Source organism: Mesoplodon densirostris, chromosome 13, assembly GCF_025265405.1.
Source record: "Mesoplodon densirostris isolate mMesDen1 chromosome 13, mMesDen1 primary haplotype, whole genome shotgun sequence".
NCBI lineage: Eukaryota > Metazoa > Chordata > Mammalia > Artiodactyla > Ziphiidae > Mesoplodon > Mesoplodon densirostris.
Window position 1 is genome coordinate 85,151,371 of NC_082673.1, and position 23,257 is coordinate 85,174,627.

Here is a 23,257-nt window from a genome sequence, read left to right on the forward strand (position 1 = left end):
TTTTCCAGGAAAGCAACAGTGGAAGGGAGATTGATTACCTTTTTGGTAGAAAGAGGGGCAGCTCAAAAATCAGATTAAGTCCACAGTGCCTTCCTGGATACAGCCAGGGCTCAAGATGTGCTGCTTCCACTGTTTCCTCGACACCTCAGCCCAGGTGGCAACGTCTCTCCATTTGCCTACTGCTCCACTTCCTACTTGTCATGACAACGTGACTTGTATGTAGAACCTAATGGTGTCCAGAGCTGTCCCTTCCAGCTGTCCCCTGCTTCTCCATCAAGCAACCAGCTCTGTCATCTGAGTTAGATTAACCTGCTTATCCTCAAGGGCAGGCTCTGATTTAACTTGGCAGGCAGAGGGTTCCCACCCCTCCTACCGCAGTAATTGGTCCAGGGATGGATATGTACCCTAATTCATCTGGAGTGAAACTCCTGGGCAAAGAAACGTCCTTTTGCTCTGGCCAGTTTGCTGTTTGGATGCGAGGTCAGGGTCGTACTGGACATTTTGCTAGCTCACTGGAAGAGGCGAACAGTGTTGAATCCCCAGTCAATCCAGCGCTGCAGCCCACCCTGTGCCTTGACTTTTCAGGGGCATGAGAGAATAAAGCCCCTTTGTTGTGTAAAGCAGATTGTAACTTGAAGCAACATGACTGGCCCACGGGTCACAGTTGCTCCTGCCTCTGGGCACCTACCCAGACTGTTCCTACCGTGCGGAAAATCCACCTCACCCCACTTGGCTCTGATTCATTCTTCAGGACTCAGCTGGCACTGAACCTGGAGGGAGGCCTGCCCACTGCCGGCCTGCGTAGGGGCCTCTCCTGGCCTCCACAGCATCCTGGCTCCACTCTGCCTGTGCTGTGCACTTAATCTGTCTCCTCCCTGAGCTGGGAGCTCCAGGAGGGTAGAAACTCAGTCCCACTCGTTGTCATGGCCCGGAAACCGGGAACACACATGGCATGAAGGAATGCAGAGGTGAATAAAGGGAAAGAGCCGCCAACTCAGAGTGGAGACCTGAGCAAGAACGCACAGACTAAGAGTCGGAAGATTCTGATTCTCATCAGGCTGCACGACCCAGTTGCTGTGTGACTGTGAACAAGTCACCGATCCTCTCTGAACCATCCCTTCAACAGGAACATGGGGCTGACAACACAGATTCTGCACACTGCTCAAGGCTATTAACCAAGCAAGGTCTGTCCATTCACGTGATTCACTCGCTGCATATTTGCTGGGGCCCTGAGCTGTGCCAGGCTCTGGGCTGGGTGGTGAGGGACCCGTCATGAAAGATTCTAAGGTGGGAGCTTCCCAGGCATCTGCAAGGCTCCAGTGCCTTTGGGAGAAAGGAGGCTGATGTCCTTGGATTGGAGAGGAGCATGTATGTGGCATGTATGTGGGTGGGTTCGAGGGTGTGTGGGACTCAGAAGCTATGATCAAGACTAAGTTTCTCTGAGGGATATGGAGACCACTGGAGGGTCTAAGCAGAGGACTCACGTGGTCTCATTACATTTGTCTTTGTCATGAGTAGGGCCCATGATGCTCTTATTGACTCTGTATCCTGATGCCAAGGGCAGAGACAAGTTCACTGAAATAGATGATTACTGAATCACGTTGATCAAATAAAATTCTGAAGGAGAGGTTAGGTTCCCTACAACGTCCCAGCTCCATGAGAGATATTAATGTTCTACACTGACGCTGGCAGAGGCCGGGGGAAGGTGTGGTGAAAGTTGGGACAGAGAGCAAGGCTGAGCTGCCGAGGTACAGATTGTGACACCCTCCTCCCATCCAGCTGGGACGTCCTGGGAGCTGCATCTCTGAGGCCAGGGTGCTCGTTCTGAGCCCACCTACCAGCAGACACTTCCAGGCTGGTATCAATTAGCACTTTGGAAAGCCCTGGAAAAAAACTGCAGTGGAAAAGTAAGAACAGCCCTCCACCTTCCCCCCAGCCCCAGGGAAGAAAGGAGGAATGCGTGACTTTCTGTACTCTGCGATGTGAGGCAGCCTGCTACACACGGGGAGCGCCAGCCCTGGCTCCCGGAGATGGAACTGAGGCCAATACACCATGGGCCACAGATCTCCACGAGCCAAGAGTGCAGCCAGGGACGGAGGCTGGCCAAGCCTCCCAAAACAAAGAGGATGAGGAGAGGGAGGGGGGAGGAGGACACAGCTCCCTGTCCCGTCTGCAGAGAGACAGTCATCTCACGGCCACAGACGGGAGTTCTGGGAGAGGCACATAGGACGTGGATGTGACGGTCTAACGGGGTCACTGCAAAAAGCTGACGCAAGCTGGTGCCCTTTCAAGAACTCACAAAGTAAGGATTCCCCAAAGGAGGGTCCCTAATGAAGATATACCCCCCCTACCCCGTCAATAAGGAGAGGGCAGCAATTACCAGCCACTGAGAGAAGAGTTGTTTCCAATACTTGGAAAACCAAATGAACGGACAGTACGGGTTTGTGAAAGTTTATTTAATGCCTGCTGAACTGCACAGTAGTTCTCACAAGGCTGGGATGCCCTCCTAGCTCTCTGCATAGCCTCCTGCCCTATGACTGTTGGTGAAATGACCGAGTGAACGCTAGGTTGTCGGTAATATCAGCACTTCTAATAAAGAGCTGCCATGACCATCCTCCACGGGATCCTCACGTCATCTGGGTGAAGTGAGCCATCATGCTTATTTCTCTGAAAGGAGAAACTGAGGTTCAGAGAAGGCAAGTGACTTGTCCAAGGTCACACAGCGAGATGGTGGCAAAGTCAGCACTTTGCTCCAGGCTCCTGCCTCCTCCTGGGCTGTCCTCTGTAGACACGGCTAATTGTTCTACTTCCATCAGGACTTGCTCTCGTTTTCATTTCCTTTCTTGTCATTTCTTTGGGTTTGTAACCTGTCTTCTTTTCAGCTTCCTGAGATGGATACTACCTGGTCCATCCTCTCTTCTGCTGTGTCTAATCTGTTTAAATTATATACTATATTCATTTCAGTTGTGTTTTTCAGTTCTAGCATTTCCATCTGAGTAATTTTTTTAAACAAGTTCTAGTTTTCAGGTGAAAATCTGCACCTTGTCATCTATCTTCCTCCAATGATCCATCACAGTTATTTAAAGACCGTCTAACCCTCATGACATTTGGAGGAGAGGTGGGTCTATTTCTGTTGTCTATTTTCTCTCCTTATCTCTCTTTGGTCATTTGGTTCTGTCTCCTGGCACGCCTGGCAACAGTGGATACTGCATGTGCTGGAAGTGTAGCAGTTGAGGATAAGGCTGTCCTTATTCAGGGAGGAATTTATGTGCTCCTGGAGCTGGGTAGAGCACGGGCACACTACCTTGTTCCAAATGGTGACCAGGATGATTGGGGCCACACTTTGTCTTCATGATGACTAGTTATTTCTGGCTTGCCCTTACTTACAGGGCATAGCCCTTCTTAAAGGAAAGCTAGGATGCCTACCAAGAGACCTCTTCCTTTCACGTTCTCACTACCAATTTCTGTCTCCCCTACACTGTGAGATTGTCAAAAACTCAGTCTAGCTTTTCAACCTCTCAGCTGCTGTTTCCAGCTTGTTTCCTTAGGCTCTGGTCCCACGCAACTTAAATTCCAGCAAATGCCTTGAAAGGAAAAAGAGGTGCGGAATAATGACTCTCTGCCTGTGGTTTCTGTTGCTCTAGGTTCTTGGCCCCTTCATTTTAGCTGGCTTGGTTGTCCTGCACTACATTTTTATTTCATTTCTTTACTATTATTTTTTATTTCCAGCCTCGTGAGACTGCTCAACACTGAGCTGCTTCTCTCCGTCTGTCCTCTGGAGCCACCCACGAGCCAGTGCATCCCTTGGGCGGGCAGGCGGGAGGAAGCATCAGGCTCACCCCCGACCATTTCTCTCCTTCCAGGGGTCTTCGTCCCTCAAGTCCTGGCTGCCTGGTTGTTCTCTAAAACCTTCAAAGAGCTGAATTTCCATCTTATCCAGCTCTTATAGTCCTTGGTGGGATAAGTGGTCTGACACAAGCTTCAGCCACAGCCAGAAGTGGAAGGCATGGAATCTTTTCTTTGCCACTCTGTGTGCTTGGCGTGGTGTCCTACACATGATGAGGGCTTGGTGAATCCGGAGAAGGGGGAGGGGCAGAGGGTCCCCAGAGGTGCCAGGGCAAAGCTCCTTGCACCAGCTGAGTGAGCAGACGGTGGGAGGGAAGGAAACAAACCAACAAGCAGAGGGTTGCAGCTGCAGCCTCTCATCTGCCACCACTTCCTTGTCCCCGAAGAGGCCCAGCCCCATCTGCTTTCACTTTGCTTCCTCACACACCAGCTTTGGGACACACAGCGAGGTGACTTGCTGGCTCAACCGTCCTGAGAACATGAGGAGCAGTGGTGGGGAATTAGCATCTGTGAACCTGCTGATCACGGAAAACTGGATCCCACCACGTCCCGGCCTTTGGGGTCCTGGCTGGCTTTACGTGGAGGCACAGGGTGGCATGAAATCAGAACACTGGTGAAGGGCTCCCAAACCTTCCATCAGAGAAGAACAGCTCTGGGGGAGTGGCCAAGATGGTGGAGTAGGAAGCCCTTAAGTCCACCTCCTCCCATGGGCCAAATAAAATTACAACTATTTACAGAATAACTATTGATGAGAAAGACCAGAACCTAGCAGAAAAGATCTTCTACAACTAAAGACATAAAGAAGGAACCACAATGAGATGGGTAGGTGGGGCAGTCTTACGTTATATTCAGGATCTCAGGTAGGCAACCCACAAACGGGAGGGTTATTACAGCCGCAGAGATCCTCCCCAAGGAGCGAGGGGTCTGAGCCCACACTGGCCTCCCCAGCCTGGGGGTCCTGAACCAGGAAGACGAGCCCTCAAAACGTCTGGCTTTGAAGGCAAGCAGGGCTTGCTCTGGGGAGAGCCAGAGGACTGTGGAAAATAGAGCCTCTGCTCTCGAAGGGCACATACAAAACCTCATACGCTCCGGGACCCAGGGCAGAAGCAGTGACTTGAAAGGAACCTGGGTCAGACCCTAATGCTGATCTTGGAGAGGCTCCCAGAGAGGCAGGAGGCAACTGGAGCTCACCCTGCGGACACAGACACTAGAGACAGGCTTTTGGGGATGCTCGTTCTACCACGAGGACGCCGGTGCTGGCAGCCCCATTTTGGAATCCTCTCTATATAGCTTATTAGCACCAGGACCCAGCCCTGCTCAACAGTCTTTGGGCACCAGTACTGGGATGCCTCCGGCCAAACAACTAACGGGGCAAGGTCACAGCCCCACCCACCAGCAGGCCAACACACTAACGCTGAGACCCCCAGGGCCCTGCAGCCAGAGACCCTGGAACTCAGCTCTTCCCATCAGCAGACTGACACTAGCCCCAGGAGGCCTTGGGCCCCAGCCCAGCCCACCAGCAGGCCAACAACCAGACCCAGGAACCTTCCTCCCACCCACCACCGAGCCCCAGCCCTGCCCACCAGTAGGCAGGCCAACACCAGCTCCAAGACTCTTCAGACACCTCAGCTAGCTGCCCTGGGATCCAGCCCCACTTACCAGCTAGCTGGTAACCATGTCAGGATCTGACCCTGGCCACAGCAGGATAACACTAGATCCAGGAACCTCGGAGCTGCAACCACTCACCCTGGAACCCAGCTCCATCTACCAGTAGGCCAGCACTACCCCTGGGGTCCCCTAGAGACCCATGTCTAGGTGCCTCATTACCCAACCACTCCCAGCAGTGGCTGGCACACTCCATACAATGCAGGGCCTGGCAATCCCCCAGACTGGGGGCCAGCCACACCTACCAGGCCACCCACAGTAGTCAGCCTGCCACAATAGAGGGACCCACACAGCCCACATAGGGGGCACTCCCTCTGTTCCATCTCCCAAGACTAAATCAGGAATAAATATAAAATATGAAGAGACCAATGACCAGTAATGAAACTGAATCGGTAATAAAACAAGCAAACAAACAAAAACCTCCCAACAATCAAAAGTCCAGGATCAGATTGCTTCACAGATAAACTCTACCAAACATTCTGAAAAGAGTTAACACCCTTCCTTCTCAAACTATATCAAAATATTGCAGAGGAAGGAACACTTCTGAGCTCATTCTATGAGGCCAGCATGATACCAAAACCAGACAAAGATATCACACACAAAAATATTACAGGCCAAATATCACTGATGAACATAGATGTAAAAGTCCTCGGGATTTCCCTGGTGGCCCAGTGGTTAAGAATCCGCCTGCCAATGCAGGGGACATGGGTTCATGCCCTGGTCTGGGAAGATCCCATGTGCCGCGAAGCAACTAAGCCCGTGAGCCACCACTACTGAGCCTGCGCTCTAGAGCCTATGAGCCACAACTACTGAAGCCCACGCACCACAACTACTGAAGCCCATGCGCCTAGAGCCCAAGCTCCGCAACAAGATAAGCCACCGCAATGAGAAGCCTGCGCACTGCAACGAAGAGTAGCCCCCGCTCACTGCAACTAGAGAAAGCCCGCACACAGCAACAAAGACCCAACACAGCCAAAAATAAATAAACAAATTAATTTAAAAAATCCTCAACAAAATATTAGTAAACAATTCAACAATACATTAAAAGAACATATACCATGATCAAGTGGGATTTCTCCCCAAAATGGAAGGATAGTTCAATATCCACAAATCAATCAATATAATATATGATATTAGCAAACTGAAGAATACAAATCACATGATCATCTCAATAGATGCAGAAGAAGCTTTTGACAAAATTCAACATCCATTTATGCCAAAAACTCTCAACAAAGTGGGTATAGAGAGAACATATCTCAACATAATAAACACCATATATGACAAACCCACAGCCAACACCATACTCAATGGTGAAAAGATAAAAGCATTTCCTCTAAGGTCAGGAAAAATACAAGGATGCCCACTCTCACCAGCTTTATCCAACATAGTACTGGAGGTATTAGCCACAGCACTTAGACAAGAAAAAATAATAATAAAAGGAATAAAAATTCCTTTATTAGGAAGGAAGAAGTAAAACTGTCACTGTTTGCAGAGGACATGATACTATACATAGAAAATTCTAAAGACGCCTCCAAAATCCTAAATCAATTCATAATGAATTCAGTAAAGTTGCAGGATACAAAATTAATATACAGAAGTCTGTTCCATATCCATACACTAACAGCAAACTATCAGAAATAGAAATTAAGAAAACAATCTCACTTACAATTACTTCAAAAAGAATAAAATACCTACGTATAAATCTAACTAAGGAGGTAAAAGACCTATACTTGAAATTATCAACGAAACAAAAAGGCTGCCTACTGAATGAGAGAAGATATTTATAAATGATATAGCTGATAAGGGATTAATATCCAAAACATACAAAGAACTCATACAACTCAACATCAAAAACATATAACCCAATTAAAAAATGGGCAGAAGACCTGAATATATGTTCTTCCAACGAAGACATACAGATGGCTGACAGGCACACGAAAAGACGCCTAGCATCACTAGTCATCAGGGAAATGCAAATCAAAACCACAGTGTTATCACCTCATGCTGGTCAGAAAAGCTATTATCAAAAAAGTATCACAGGGCTTTCTTGATGGCACAGTGGTTGGGAATCCACCTGCCAATGCAGGGGACACGGGTTCGAGCCTTGGTCCGGGAGGATCCCACATGCCGCGGAGCAACTAAGCCCATGCGCCACAACTACTGAGCCTGCGCTCTAGAGCCCGTGCACCACAACTACTGAGCCCTCACGCTGCAACTACTGAAGGCTGCGCACCTAGAGCCTGTGCTCCTCAACAAGACAAGCCACTGCAGTAAGAAGCCCATGCACCACAACGAAGAGTAGCCCCTGCTCACCGCAACTAGAGAAAGCCCACACAGGAACAAAGACCCAACGCATCCAAAAATAAATAACTAAAGTAAATACATTTTTTTAAAAAGTATCACAAATAACAAGTGTTGGCGTGGATGTGGAGAAAAGGGAACCATTGTGCATTGTCAGGGAGAATGTAAATTGGTGCAATCACTATCGAAAATAATATGGAGATTCCTAAAAATATTTAAAATAGAACTATCGTACGATCCAGCAATTCCAGTTCTGGGTATTTACCCAAAGAAAACAAAAACATTAATTACAAAATATATACGCAGCCCTATGTTCACTGCTGCATAATTTACAACAGCCAAGATATGGAAGCAATCTGAGTGCCCATCAACAGATGAGTGGATAAAGAAGATGTGCATAAATAACTGTGCCATGAAGCAGATTTGCAATAGCATGGATGGACATGGAGGGTATCATGGTTAGTGAAGTTAGAAAGAGAAAGACAAATACTGTATGGTATCGATTACATGCGGAATCTAAAAAACAACAAATGAACAAACATAAAACAGAAATAGTCACAGACACAGAGAGCAAACGGGTGGTTGCCAGAGGGTAGGGGAGTGAAGGAAGAAAGAAATAGGGAAAGCAGATTAAGAGGTAACAAACTTCCAGTTGCAAAATAAATGAGTCAGGGGAAAGAAAATATACAGCGTGGGGAATACAGTCAATAACTTTGTAATATCTTTGTACGGTGACATATCATAACTAGAATTATTATGGTGATCCCTTTGAAATGTATAGAAATATGGAATCACTATGTTGTGTAATAGGAACTAACATAGTGTTGTAGGTCAATTATACATTTATTATTATTATTATTATACATTTTATACATTTTTATACATTATTATACATTTATATAATTATACAATTATTCAAAGACAAACAAACAAACAAACTCACAGAAAAAGAGATCAGATTTGTGGTTACCAGTTCCCACTCCTCCCACCCTCTCTGGTAGGCGTGGGAACAGGATGAAGGCAGTCAAAAGGTACAAACTTCCGGTTATAAGATAAAGAAGTGCTAGGGATGTGACGTACTACACGATAAAGACAATGAACACTGCTGTGTGTTACATAGGGAAGTTGTGAAGAGAGCAAACCCTAAGCGTTTTCACCACAAGAAACATTTTTTTCTACTTCTTTTATTTTGTATCTATATGAGATGTTGGATGTTCACTAAACCTACTGTGGTCATCATTTCATGATGTATGTTAAGTCTAATCATTATACTGTACACCTTAAACAGTGCTGTATGTCAATTATATCTCAATAAAACTGGAAGAAAAAAACTCCAAAGAGCTCCAAATGACCAATAAAACATAAATTAAAAAAAGAAGAACCATCTTTCCTGCACGGTTCTGCAGCCCCTGGTCACTGGACACTAGGAATCCATCTGTTCTGGTTCTGTGCCAGTGGATCATGGCCAATGGTTGTTGGAATAAAAGACGGCCCAGACAAACCTGGGTTCAAATCCCAACTCTTCCCATTCCCAGTTTTGTTCTCATGGGCAAAGCACTGCATCTCTCTAATACTCGGTTTCTGAATCCACAAAGTGGGACTAATAATGCCCAAATGGAAGGTTGCTGTAGGATAAAAATTATTTGCACAAAAGTGACCAGCTTGGTTTCTGGGACACAGAGAGGGTACGTTATAAATGTCAGTTCTCTTCCCTCCCTAAGTTTCAGGCTCCTCATTTGTAAAAAGTCCAAGAGAGTCCCTGGCTTGCCCTACTGACAGGGTTACATAAAAGACCAAACAAAATCAGGCATGAAAGAACAAACCAGGGCAATTATGAAAATTATGATTCCGACTCGCTTCATTAGTTGCTTCCATTCCTCAAAGGACGGGACAACCAGCGCTTCATTGCTCTCTGCTCTACCCCTGAGAACCCGCAGGGAAGGGGGTCCCAAAGTAGTCAATGGGCTAGAGGCATAAGGGGTATCTGTAATTCACACGGCCCAGATTCTCTCTTCAAAGGGTTAATTCTCAGGGCATCAACCCGTGTGCCTGTGAGGGTTTTGGGGGCATCCTGATTCCTTCTGCTTGCAGGGGCCCCCTGCTGGTTAGTGTCTGTGGGACTGGGGATTCCTTCCTCCCTCTGTGCTCTCGGCCCTGTGCCGCAGGGGCTGGATGTCTGGAAACTATATTTCCCAGCTTCCGCTGACCGGAGGGCTCTGGATGCAGTTGAGAATCGGCCAATAAGAGAAGGATAACCACTGCGGGTCGTCCTCCCTCCTGCAGGGGCGGAGGCTGCTGTGTGGCCTGAGCATTGGACCCAGGCCCTCTGCCTCCCTCTGCCCCCTAGTCTGCAGGGCAGCCTCAGGTTCTGTGCTGGCTTCCTGTGGCTTCCCGGCCTCTGGGCCCCAGCCTGCAGCATCAGGACCAATATGCCCCCCATCACCTTTCCAACAACTTTGTAAGCACCAGATCCCCTGAACCAAATCCTTTTGCATGAAGCCACTGCCTCAGTGAGGTGTCATCCATCACGTGGGGATAAGCTAGTGTCCACCTCACAGGGTTGGGCCGAGAAAGACTCGAGTCAGTGCAGGTAAAGCTCATAGGTCTGAGCCTGGCACACAGCGAGTGCTCCCTGAATATTACATCTGATTACTGGTATTCCTCCTGCGGTTTCCTGCAGGGAATGCCAACTAACACTCCCACCTGCCCCCTCTCATTTCTGCCCCACTTCATTTAACAGATGTGGAGGCTGAGCTCAGAAAGGGGAAGCGACTCATCCAATGACACACAGCAAAGTCCAGAGCTCAGAGGGGAACCAGGCTCCCAACTCCAAGACGGGCTTGGCCCCTTAGAAGGGACTGGCTGTATTCACGCAGCTGCCCTAGCGTGGCTGTTTCTACACCTCCCAGGGAAGGAGCTCAGAGGGCATCATGGGCCCAGATGGAGCCATCAGGGGTTGAGGTGGAGAGGTCAGAGGTCAGGAGTTAGTCTGGCCGCTGCAGCCAGGGGTGGGACCCTGCAGGAAAATCCTAAAAGCACCGAGCCCTTTATGGTGTAACCCAGGGGCATTACAGGCGCTGCCTGAGCTTCAAGTGCCCAATGTATAAAATGGGGTAAAAAACCATCCCTGCCTCTGAGGGGGCCGTACGGGGCACGAATTAATCTATTATCAGGGGCCACCTTCCATTCATGGAGGGGCTCTCCTTGCAGACCCCGTTTCAACCACGGTACTGGACAGTCACATGGCACTGGCACCAGCTCCATCTTTCAGAGGTGGGAAGAGAGGCCCACAGCTGTCCATCGACTTGCCCAAGGAGCCGGGATTCTGGGCAAGGGAAGGTCCAGTGGGTGGTGGCCCAGCCCTGAGCCCTGCGACGTCTGAGCTGAGAGAGAGGGACCGTGACAATCTGCACTCCATGGTGGCAGCCGGAGCACTGAACAGGGTTTACGTGCAGCCAGTTCAGGGCCTGGCAGGCAGCGGATGTGAACCCTCCCTTCCCGGTTTTGTTTTCTCCCTGGTCAGCTCCTCCAGCCCATCCCCACCCTCTGAGTCACACACGAGATCAGCAGCCAGGCCCGTCCTGGGCCAGCTCCTGTGCCGTCTCCTGTCCCCGCTCAGGAAGGACCAGCCTCGGTTGCAGCCAGACCCAGGTCCGTCCAGAAAACATCATCCAAGAGAAGCCCTGCCTGGTGCAGTGAGGCCTGAGAGATGGCCCCAGGCAGGCAGAGGCAAACAGGCCGTGACACAAAAGTAACACAGGGCTTCCCTGGTGGCGCAGTGGTTGAGAGTCCGCCTGCCGATGCAGGGGACACGGGTTTGGGCCCTTGAACCATGGCCGCTGAGCCTGCGCGTCCGGAGCCTGTGCTCCGCAACGGGAGAGGCCGCAACAGTAACAGGCCCGCGTACCCCCCCCAAAAAAAAAAAAAAAAAAGTAACACAGAAATCCTGCCTGACTTTCCAGCCCCCTGGCTTGCCCTACAGATTTCACACACTTAAGGCCAAGACATCAGCTGTTTCCTAGTCCCCGGCCTGTAGGCCTGCCATCCAGGTTTTGACTTTGCGAGCCCCACTCGCAAAGCATGAGCCGATTCCTAAAAATTCACCTCTGCGGATACACGTACAGCTATTGTACTGGTTCCGTTTCCCCTGGAGAACCAAATGATACGGGCTCCTTCAGGGCGACGGGGGATCGAGCATGGGATGAGCCAGCGGGCATCCCGAGCAAGTGGTAGTGGCCGGAGGACTGCAGGATGGGCCGGTAACTGGGCAAAGAGAGCCAGGGCCGCCAGGCAGAGGAACCTGCAGGTGCAAAGGCCTGTCAGGAGAGCAGGTGAGTCCGAAGGAACCGAAAGAGAGGTCAAGTCAAGCAGAAACCCAGAGAGGAAGATGCAGGATGGGGCTGGGGGGCGGGCAGGCAAGGTCTGGCAGCCCCCTGAGGGCTGGAGCCACATCTCAGGCACCATGGGAAGCCCCTGCAGGGCTTGAAGCCGTGGGGTCTCTCCTGATCAGGCTCAGGGAGGTCTAGACTTGCCTAAGTCACACCAGTTGGAGGAAAACCAGGGGCGACAGCACAGCACCTCCTGCAGTGCCACCCCTGGCCCTGCCCTGCCTGCCAGGGGGGGCCGAATGTGGCAGCCGGGCCTTCCGGGGTCTCGGGAGGTGAGCCGGGCCCCTTGACTTCCCTTCCAGATGGTCCCTCCACCTCCCGCACCCTGCTCCGTGCCCAGGGGCTGCACGCACAGGTTCCCACACTGGCGGGCTCCCTGGGGGCTTTGGGCCATGGGGACGCAGAAAGGAGACTGGAGGGAGAAAGGGGGCTGAGGGCAGGTGCTTAGGGCCCTGGCCCCCTCCCTGGGGGGCAGCCAGGACCTGGTGGCCTCTGGCTCCTGTCAAGCGGCCCTATCTATGCAATGGCTCCGTTTGGGGGGGTCTCTGTCCTTGTCCTCTTGCCTCTTTAGCCCCAAGGTTAGAAACACCCCAATGTTTTCACTCCCAGGGACCACACTGTCCTGGTGTTTCCCTATCCCTTACCACGCCCTTGAGAATCACCCTGGCATTAACCTGCCCTCGGTGGCCCACTCTGAGAGCCCCATCTGCGTCCTGCAAGCAGTACCGCCTGGAGGTTTGGCCCACAGGGAGCCCTGCCTCCCCACCACTCCTCCCTCCAGAGAAACAAGCTGCTCTGAGAACAGCCCTGGCGGCTCAGAGGATGTGCAGGAAGAGCTGGCGCAGGCCAGCTGGATCCCCCTGTGCCCCGGCTCCCCTCCCTCCTCCTGCGCTTTCTGGAATCCTCCCAACCCTGCCGCTCCCAACGCTGCCTGGGACTCACCCATCGGGAGGCCTCCTTGTCCTCCTCACGCCATTGAGACAGCCTGGGGCAGGGACAGGACTGGGGGCGGGGAGACTCCCTGTGGGCACCACTCAAGTCCCAGGCTCACCACATTCCAGTTCCCACTAGGGGGCGTGCTAACAAGGGGACACCCACCAGCCACCTCCCAACACTGCCTCCCACTGGATCGCAGGGGAATCACAGGGCAAGGCCCCTTGAGCCCTTGGCCGCTCTGGGCAGTGACTGGAGCTTGAACCCCACCCACTCCTGAGCCCCGCTCTGTGACCATTTCACCTGCTCTCTCCCACTTGTCAACTCTCTGACTTCTGCTGGACTTAAGTATCCAGATATCAGAGAGAATCCTCACTGTTTTTCCTGCAGACTAAGGCCCCTAGAACATCTCTAACCAGGTCTGGTGGCCACTGGTAGTGTCTCCTTCATCCTGTCTCTGGATTGATTAGGCAGCTGCCACCTTATCCCCAGTTATCCATGCAATCCACCCATCTGGCAGGATCAGTATCTGACTCTTTATGTGCCGGACACCTGGCAAGGCACCCAGAGGGTCTCCAGGGCAGATACACTTCAAGGCTATGTAGCTTCTTAGGGACCAGCCAGGATGGGAATGAGAGAGTTGCAGGTCGTGTGGGGAAGGCAGTGTTATCTTATGGAGAGGGAGCTGGAGTCACACGACTACCGAGGGCTGGGGTGGCTTCCCAGCCTTGCTCTTCAGTGCCAGCCTGCCTGGGCACGCGAGGACCCCGCAACACCTCACTGAGCACACCGGCCACGCCTCTCCTCACCGCTAGATGGTGAAGCCAGCCTGGGCCACTCCAGGATCGTATGCATGGCAGTTCATACATATAACTCTGTGCTTGTGAGGGACCAGCATTTCCAAGGAGGGAATCCCAAGGGCCCCAGGGATGCGGGAGTGGCGTGTGGGTGATAACCGAAGGGAGAAGGGAGACCGCCTCTGTGGAGGAGGTGGCCACGGAGCCTGGCTTTGAACACAGGGGACCTCTGGCCCTGATGGAGGGGAACGGAGAGGGTGGGGTAAACCAGGCAGCTCCCAAAAAGTGCACGGTGGAGGCAGCAGTGATGGGGGCACTTGGCACAGTTATGGAAAACAAGGTGCCCTTAGGAGTGACTTTGGTGGGCAGGGGCCTGGTTATGGAAGTCTTAAGAGATATGGACTTTGGGATGAAGGCAATGGGGAGCCAATGATGCTTTGTGAACAGCAGACAGTAGTGACACAATTAGCATATGGAGCCTGGACTGGAGAGGGTGCACACAGCGCCCCCTAGAGTCTGGAGAGCAGCCCTGCCTCCGTCTCGGCGCCTTGGGAAGCCTGTTTGGGAGGGCTGTTTCCCCACTCCTGCACTAACTTGACTGTTTGCCCATTTCCCCCACACCCAAGAAGTGTGGCTGACCGGGAGAACCCTCCCCAGAGCTCGCAAATCCTCCTGCCCTCACCCTAGTACCTCTTGCCTGCTTCTTTGCTGGGGAACACTGGAGGAGAAAGCAGAGGTTCCCGGAAGCACAAGCAGTGCTTCAGAGCAGGTGCTTTGGAGAAGCGCCCCCGAGAAACATGATTAACCAGGATTAGGGTCATATGAGAAGGAGCTGGATAAATTTTCCTATTGTGAGCTGCACAAAAGGAATTTAAATCCACAAATCTTCTTATGTGTGTAGACTGAAGGGTGCTCAATTTGGAGTCCAAAGACATCCGTACAACATCCAAAGCGTGTAACGTGGTCAGGAATTTAAGGAGTTGCCCTGTATAGGCAGCACATCAGGAGGACATGGGTCCCCAGAAGAAAGAGGGATTTCCCTGATGTGGGTGGCACAGAAGTCATGACAAAGGAAAGACGATTCTGAACTCTGAATCTCCACCCCAGGCCCCGCCTCGGGGGTTGGCCCCCGACTCCAAAGAGCTTTGCAGAAGTGAATGGCTGGAGTCCTGACTGGTCTTAAAGAGATAACTTCCTCCCAGGCCCCCTAACTTCATGGGGAGATTTGTACTCTAATGATTAACAAGGGGCTTCCAGAAGGCTCCTGAAGGGGTTGGGGGTCGATCTCTGGTGATGCCCAGAACGGGGATTCAGACTGTCCGATAAACCCAGCAGCCAAAGTGGCGAGGACCCCGGCAACGCCCGCCCGCCGTGTTCTGGGATGGGCGGGGACCCCAGACAAGCACGTGTCTGGCACAAACCATCCCTGGAAAACAAGGGTGAGAGGGGTATCATGGCATCCAGTGGAGCTGCTGGGATAAAACTGCCCTGGCCCAGGGGACCTCCCTGGCGGTCCGGTGGTTACGACTTTGCCTCCAATGCAGGGGGTGTGGGTTCGATCCCTGGTTGGGGAGCTAAGATCCCACATGCCCCGCGGGCAAAAACCACATAAAACAGAAGCAATATTGTAACAAATTCAATAAAGACTTTAAAAATGGTCCACATCAAAAAAAAAAATCTTAAAAAAAAACAAAAACTGCCCGGGCCCAGCTTCCCTCCCCATCCCCCATCTGAGCCCCACTCAGGAGGAAAGGAAAGGCAGCTCAGCCCATTCAACCCCACAGCACTCAGGGCCCAAGCCACCTGCATGGGGCTCCCTCCCGGGCCCGGAACTTGGGAAAGGAGGGAGACCAAAGGAGGGAGACCTTGCCCCCTTGACAAGCGATGACGCAGCAGTCCAGTGGGAGGACCGAGAAGAAGGGTGCCTGGAGCAGATACACGAGGATGGTGTCATGGGGGCCAGGGAGCTTCCAGGGCAGCTGAGACCAGGAAGCCCGGGAAAGCCTGGGGCAGGAAGTCTGAGAGAACACGGGCCAGCCTGGGGCAGCAGAATCCCAGCGAGCAGGGCAAGAGCAGAGGCCAGGGATGACCTGGCACACAGTGGGAGGATGTGGCAGATGTCCCCAGAGCCCAGCATAGCTAAGGTGGGCAGGAGGTCTCGGAGCCACAGAAGAGAGGGAGATCCCCGGGTTGCTATCTCTCCGTTTGCACCCACAGCTGGAGAGTCTTGGAGAAGTCTGTGCTAATGTGTGTCGGGGACCTGTCCCTAACATCTACAACTGTGCGCCGGGCACAGAGCTGGGCGCTTCTCCCAGGGCATAAGGGGGTGATGTTGCCTCTGTCATAGCCAACGCTGAGGGCACTTGTGCAAGGGCACACGGCCAGGGATGGACCTGAGATTCAACCCAGAGTCAAAGCTGCACTGCAGCCGCTGTGCCTACTGGGAGGCACTGCCCTGCAGGTATTTGTATCTTATTGGGAGATGTTAGGGAGTCTGGGCAACACCTGGATGACCCTCTCCCGCTGCTGGAGCTCCGGCCCCTCGGTCTCCTTTCTCACATCTGTAACTAACGAATATCATCTAGTAAGTGCTCATAAGTGCTCATCATCCAAGCATTTATTTGACCAAAGGGGCTCAGGCAGGTTAAAGGACCTGCTCACGGTCACCCATCGGGGCAAGCAGTGGATGGAGACAGACAACTCAGGCCAGCATCCATTTCCTGTGGGGGAAGTAGAAAGAGGACGGGGGCTGCAGTTCCAAAGCCTGATTAGCTGTGTGACCTTGGACGAGCCACCTGACCACACTGAGCCGTACCCAGCCCTTGTGTGCAAAACTGAAACAGTAAAGACCCATGCCTTAGGAGTCCTAAAGGAACGGAATGAGACAAGGACAAGCTTTGGCCTCCATACAGGCCAGTAGCCTATCTGATCCCTCCTCTGTATTAATCCGATTAAGAGCAGACGTATCCTGTGCCCTGACTTTGGGCTGAGTGCAGCTCTTAGAGCTGGTCTAAGAGCTTTATTCCTGCGAACTTGTTGAATCTATTAATACAGCCATTTTACAGATGAAAAAATGGAGGCTCAGGGAGGTTAAGCCATTTGGCCCAGGGCTGTACATTTTGTAGAATGACACTAAAAGGTGATCCAAGCCATCTGGACCCAAGTGCCTGGGCTCTGCACCAAAGTGCCCTGCAGCCTGACCTGCTTTCACAGCTGGAGTCCTGGCTGGAGCCCATCACCTCCCCTGCGGGCGCATCCATGCCAACTAGACCCCACTCAGGACTATTCCCACCCCCACCCCTCCCCGCAAAGTGCTCACAGCCACTACTTACCCTCTACGCAATGGAAGAGGCAAGTCAAGCAGGAGGGAGGGAAAGAGCGAGCTACGCTGACCCCCAGATGGCGAATGCCCTCCTTGTGGTCAGCTGTGCCCCGGGGATGGAGCTGTTCTGCCCCAGCTCCCGAGGGCTGCTGGCGGGAGACTTCAGGGTTTGTCCCCTGCTGCCCATCAAAGGGCCTCCCACTTGGGGAACACAGCATTTTCAAAACCTCTCGTTCTGCCTAATTTGCTTTAAAACACACAGGAGTCCTTTCATCTCCTCCTAAAATGCCTGTGGTGAGAGGCGGGCTTTGAAGAGGCTGGCTGCTGTCCTGGGGTCTCAGAGGCTGGCCAGGGTGGCAAGTCCAGGCATGTCTCAGGGTCTGGCGGAGCACACCTGACACCAGTCAGGGTCTCCACCTGAGAGTCCCAGCGCTTCTATTTGCCAGCTAGGTGACCTTGCCCAGCCACGGGGCGGTATCCCGGGTTGACACAGGGACCGCTGGAGTTTGTGGGAGGGACATGGGGGTAACTACAGCTCTCTCCAGATGTACAGCACGGGATGGGAGTGAGGGACGATGAAATCAAATTCATATTTTATGGCAACTCAAGAAAAATTTAAACACAAAAGTTTTCTTTGCCCATTTGGACCTCCTCCTTCCCTTTAGTGGGTGTTGTGCATCTGCATCCAGACCTCCTTGGAAGATAACATTCCTCCTTAATCTCTGAAAGGGTCACAATTCCTTAGGAGATAACCTTTCCTCTTAATCTCGTAAGGGGTCACGATGACCCATGACCCGTTACTTGCTTTGGACATGTAGATCTGGATTGTGTAAACTGCCCATAATACCTCATTTGATGTCCAACCCTTTGACTCAAAAACTTGTCTAACTGTGCTCTGACCTTTAACGGGAGGAACAGTCCTCAGAGCTTTCTGAAAGACTGTCTCCTGGGTTATAATCCTCAGGTTAGCTCCAATAAGATTTTCCATTTCTTTCTCAGATGGACTATTGATTCGTTTTTTTCATCCATAGGAACAAGATCTGCAGAGGGGCTGCCCCAGCTGTTTTCTCTGGCTCTAGGAACCTGACCTCTGGGAACCTGACTCTTCTCACCGTCACATCCTTCCCTCTCCCAGTGAATGACCAACATCTTTATCAAGGAAGATACTGGCAGGTGAATTCTACATGGGTGTCTGCGTGTGTGCTGTGAACTAGAGCTGAACATCAAACAGTTTCAATCTCAGTTAAAAAAAGGAATAATCTAAAACCTAGAAGGCTGAATTATTAGAATGAGTTTGCGTCCTTATATTAATGCAAATAATAAGTACATGGTCTTCAGATTCAACTTATATTCACGAGGCCTCCACAATAGGCCCAGATGCTAATTGCCTTCCTATTTTATGGGTAGATAAGCAGGCTTAGAGAATAAGTGCCTTCTGACAAGCCATGACCTGGAATTGGTCCCAACAACCTTCACTCCCTTTTGTTTCCTGAGCTCAGCCTCTGAAAGCACTGATTGAGCTAAAATCGTCCCTAAAATTTAGAAGAATTCACCCTGAGCTCAGGCTCCAGGCATGAAAGGAGTGGGGTCTCTCCCACCTTACACCAGTCTCTCTTCTCTGACCCAGGACTCTCCTGTCTTCTGCCAGCATCCCTGAAACACTAACAAGCTAGCTTATTAGCTTGTTAGTGGAATAAAATCAAACCCCAGACCTTACATCCATGCTTTTCTACTTTCCATATCTTCAAGTATTTTGTTATCAACCAAACGACCTTGTTGATGGAGTGGCTTTCTGCCTCCTGTCCTCTCCCAGCTGGTGAATTTCATGTCTCCAGCATCACCTTCCCCCGAATTTCCCTGGTTCCCTCTCTTCCCCTTTTCCCCAGAATTCATACAAGACTGGGATGTATTGGATGGAACAGACCAGAAGAAAATTTGATTTGATTAAAGCAAAGAGTGACATTAGCTTTAGTTAGTAAACATAGAACGTGTTTCGCCAATGAATTTGGGGCAGACATTGTGGAAAACAGAAAACGTAGAGAAGTGAAAGTTTCTGAACATTTATATTTTTGTGACCTTGAGAGCGAGCTCAGTCATGGAGTCTCTAGAGTTTGACCAAATGTAGAAAACAGTCAGGTTGAGCCTGAACTGCCCTTGAGAGCACAGACTGTGTCTTATTTAGTTCTGTGTCTCTGGTGCTGTGCCCTTGGTCCTGGCCCCTCATGGGGGCCTGTTAATGGGCAGATGGACAGGTGGATAGCCCAATGATGCTGATGGGCTTGCTGGTCGACCACCAGGCTCCCTGCACCTTGGGGAGGAAGCAGGGAAGGCTGAGCCTCATGGTACATGAGCTTTTTGACCCTTTCTCATGGGAAACTTTCAAGGAACTCATGATAACCAGGCAGAACTGCTTTCTGATTATTATTTTTCCAGTTGAATGATATTAAGTTCACGGAAGACTTAATAAGTCCTTTTGGGCCCTGAGGGAAGATACATATTCCTTTGCTCCCGGAAATGAGTTTCTGGCTCTGCAGACCCAGGTCTCAGATCAGGGGGAGGTGAGGACTATTTGAAGCCCTTACATGAATGCCCGAAGCAGGACGGCCAAGGTCGTGCCCCCTTCATTGGGCCCCTCCCTACTGAGAGCCCCATGTCTACAGAATCAAAGGGAAGCTGCTGAAACTCTCTGTCCCTGGGCCTGACTACTGCCTGCTTTGAGGCAAAGGCTTGTGGCATTTCAGGATCGCAGAGGGTCATAGGGAGCATCACACATTTCTGCTTTTTCTTTTTTTCCAGGTGCAGAAACTAAGGCTCCGGGGTCGGGGGGGAGAAGATGTGACTTGTCCATGGTTGTAAACGAGAATGTGGTGGCAGCAAGATTCGAAGCTGGGGTCCCTCGCTCCCAAAGCATGTCCCTTCTGGCACACCTGGCCCATGAGCTGATCCAGCAAGAGCTAGACAAGCATCAGTACCAACACAGATACAGAGCAAACGGAGCCCCAGATGGGACGGGCCTTCCCGAGATCGCAGCCTGTTAACAACCATGCCCCCGTCCCCACCCCAGGCTCTGTGGGCTGGAGCCCCCTCTCCTGCGCTCAGCTTGAGGTCAGCAGTACAGCTCCAACCTACTTTCTTGCTCTGTGTCTGTGATTTTGGAATACAGATTCCTGCCCTGCTTGGAAGCATGGGCCTGAAACAGTACATTACAGTGCACGGAAAACCCACAGTCTTGGTTTAAACACACATTTTGAGAATAAATGCAAAGCAAGAATGTGAAACTATTTCAAACGTCACCCAAGAGTGAACCGTGCAAAAAGGATGAAGAAATGAGATAAGTGGTTTCCTGTTAGAGATACACCGTTTCTCTGCCCCATTCCGTTCTGTTTGACTTTTCGTGCTACACAACTGCTACTCCCTGCCACACCCCTGGACACTCGGAAGTGACAGATGGAGGGAACAATGGAGATGATTAGGAACTGTGTTGCTGGAAGGTGGGGAGGCAAGCACATAGAGAATCAGAATCCAAGGGTGCAAAGGTACAATAAACACATGCCCTGCCCCAGGGCCTTTGCGCGTGTCCCTCCCTCTACCTAGAAGGTGTTCTTAAGGTGGAACCCACAGGGCTTGCTCCTTCACTGCGTTCATTCTTCTGCCCAGCTGCCCTCCTAGGAGAGGCCTTCCCTGATCACCCCAAGACAGTCTCGCTGTCAGTATCCCTTTGCTCAGCTGCACTTTCCTTCAGAGCCTTAATCAGAAAAATGACACTCCACTGTATACTGAATTCCTTGTCTGTCTCCTCCCCACCAGGAGGGCAGGAACGTCACCTGTGTCCCTCACTGCTGTGTTCCCCGCTGCTGAGAACAGCGATGGGGTCTCAACAGATATATGTGGACCGACGGCAGAGTGAAAAGTGCTCCAAGCTCAGGGAGGAGAGGTTCATTCTGGTGTGGGCACAGTGAAAACGAGCGAACTTGGTCATTTCCGGGCCTCAGTGTCCTCATACGGTGAACAGGATGATTCCAATGACAAGCTCAACCAGCCTGGCCCATGAACGGCCGGCCACAGCACCCTGCTCAGAGCAGGTGCCCTCCGAACTCTGGACCTTGCGTCTTGAGGTTTCCTCTCCTAGCTGAGCTCTGCTTGTCCCTGCCCGAGCAGATCAGCCGTCCTCAGGGAGAGGAAATCAGGGCCCAGCCTACAGATTTCCTTTGGCTTTTGCAAAAACAGCGAAACCAAAAATACTACAAAACCACACTGTGTATCTGTACAGGGCTCGGAGCTGTGGCCAGCAGGTGTGAGTCCTGCCTGCTGGGCTCCTCTGGGGCAGGAAGAGAACACAGAGCACACAGCTCGTGAGCAGGCGCCTGGCTCCGCTGTGGGGTCCACGGGTCTGGTTCCCGAGATCCTGGAGCCTCCGTCTGACCACCCTGGAACAGTAGGATGGCCTCTGTCGGCCACGGGAGGCTCATTCCTGAACCCACGTGTGCATGTGGCTCTGGGTTTGTCCTGACCAGGGTATGCATGGAGGATAGGGTGGTTTTTTGTCAAATGCCACCCCCTTCTCGGCCCTCTGCTCCCATGGCTCTTCCCTGTCAACCAGGAATCTGCATGAGCATCATCAAAGGCTCACCGATGCCCCAGCTGGGAAACCACAGCCGAGGGTCAGCCTTGGCTGCACTTGGTCCATAACCCACTGTACAGATGGGCAAACTGAGTCCCCGTGAAGAGGAGGGCCTTGGCAAAGTCCACACAGTGTGATGTGGCAGAACCAGACCTAGAAACAGCTTTCCAGACTCCTGGACAAGGACAATGGTCGTTAGATTGTGGTTTTCATATTTTCTTTAAACTGAATCTCACCCAGGCAGCAAGTAGCTACTGAAACTCAGATTTTCCGGTAGACGCAAGGGTGGGGACTCCTGGCCCAGCTGCTGGGCCTCCTCACCATCCCCAAGGGGGTTTTAAAACCAAAGCCCTTCACAGACCACACCCACTGTCCACTCTAGTAGCCTGTGAATGACACACCCACTTCCACCCCGACTCCAAGGTTTTCTTTGAGGACTTTGGAGACCAAATCAGGTAGTTTATTTGTGGTCATGTTACTAAATGGGGCTTGTTCATTCTCAAAGGTTTTTCAAAAATGAGTTCTAGGAAATCTTCTGAAAAGGAAGAGAGTAGGTTTCAAAGATGAGAAAGAGGAGATGGAAGAAAGGGGATGTGAGAAGCAAGAGGACCAGGAGAAAGTGGAGATGGTCGGAGCCACAGTGAGGATGCAGGAGAGAGGCTGGTGGAGAGCGCGAGCACCCAGTGGGTGCCTATCTGCATGTGGGGTGGAGGTGCTGGGGGCCTCCAGGCTGGACCCACCTCCACGCCTGCCCTGCCTTCCTTCCCACCACGAAGTCAAGGGTCCTGCTTTTGGAATCACAAAGAAAGACCCATTCATCTTCAAAATAGTCTGTAGATACAGTCTGTGCATAGAGTATCTGCACTTTATAACGGGGTTATAACGCATTTCTTATTTGCACGTGTTGGCTACTTGCTGATGCATCTGAATGTGGCAAAAAGGGGAAACACTTAGTTAACCAAGACTTCTCTATGATTAGACACACATCCCTATCCCTGAACATTGCATGATCGCGTGAGATTAGAAAGGACTGCCTTCTAAACACCCTGTAGGTACGGAGAGCCTACCGTGTCCTAGATTCTGTAGAAAGCATTGGAAGAAATATGATAATAACCAAGACACAGGCCTCCCACGCTTGGGTGGAGGAGGACGGTCATTTCAGCATGGTTTAAGGCACAGATAACAAGGCGATTAAGAGTACAGATTCTGGTGTCAAAGAGAGCTGGGTTCAAATCCCAGCTCTGCAACTTACCGGCTGTGTGACCTCTGGGGAGTTCCTTAACCTCTCTGAGCCTCAGTTTCTGCATCTGAAAAATAGAAGAAAATACTCAGTCTTAAGGAGAGGGAGTGAAGATCTAACGAGAGTGCCTGCCTTCTACTCAGC

At 51.4% G+C, this 23,257-nt stretch overlaps 1 protein-coding gene across 1 annotated transcript in view; it reads right to left on the reverse strand.

Annotated features, from left to right (window-relative positions):
- The window catches only part of ST3GAL1 (ST3 beta-galactoside alpha-2,3-sialyltransferase 1), an 87,444-nt gene that overhangs the window by 17,624 nt on the left and 46,563 nt on the right, over positions 1–23,257 (reverse strand). The window contains exon 2 of the mRNA XM_060116032.1: positions 23,126–23,180. The gene's annotated coding sequence lies outside the window, so the exon portion shown is untranslated. The remainder of the gene's footprint in view (positions 1–23,125; positions 23,181–23,257) is intronic.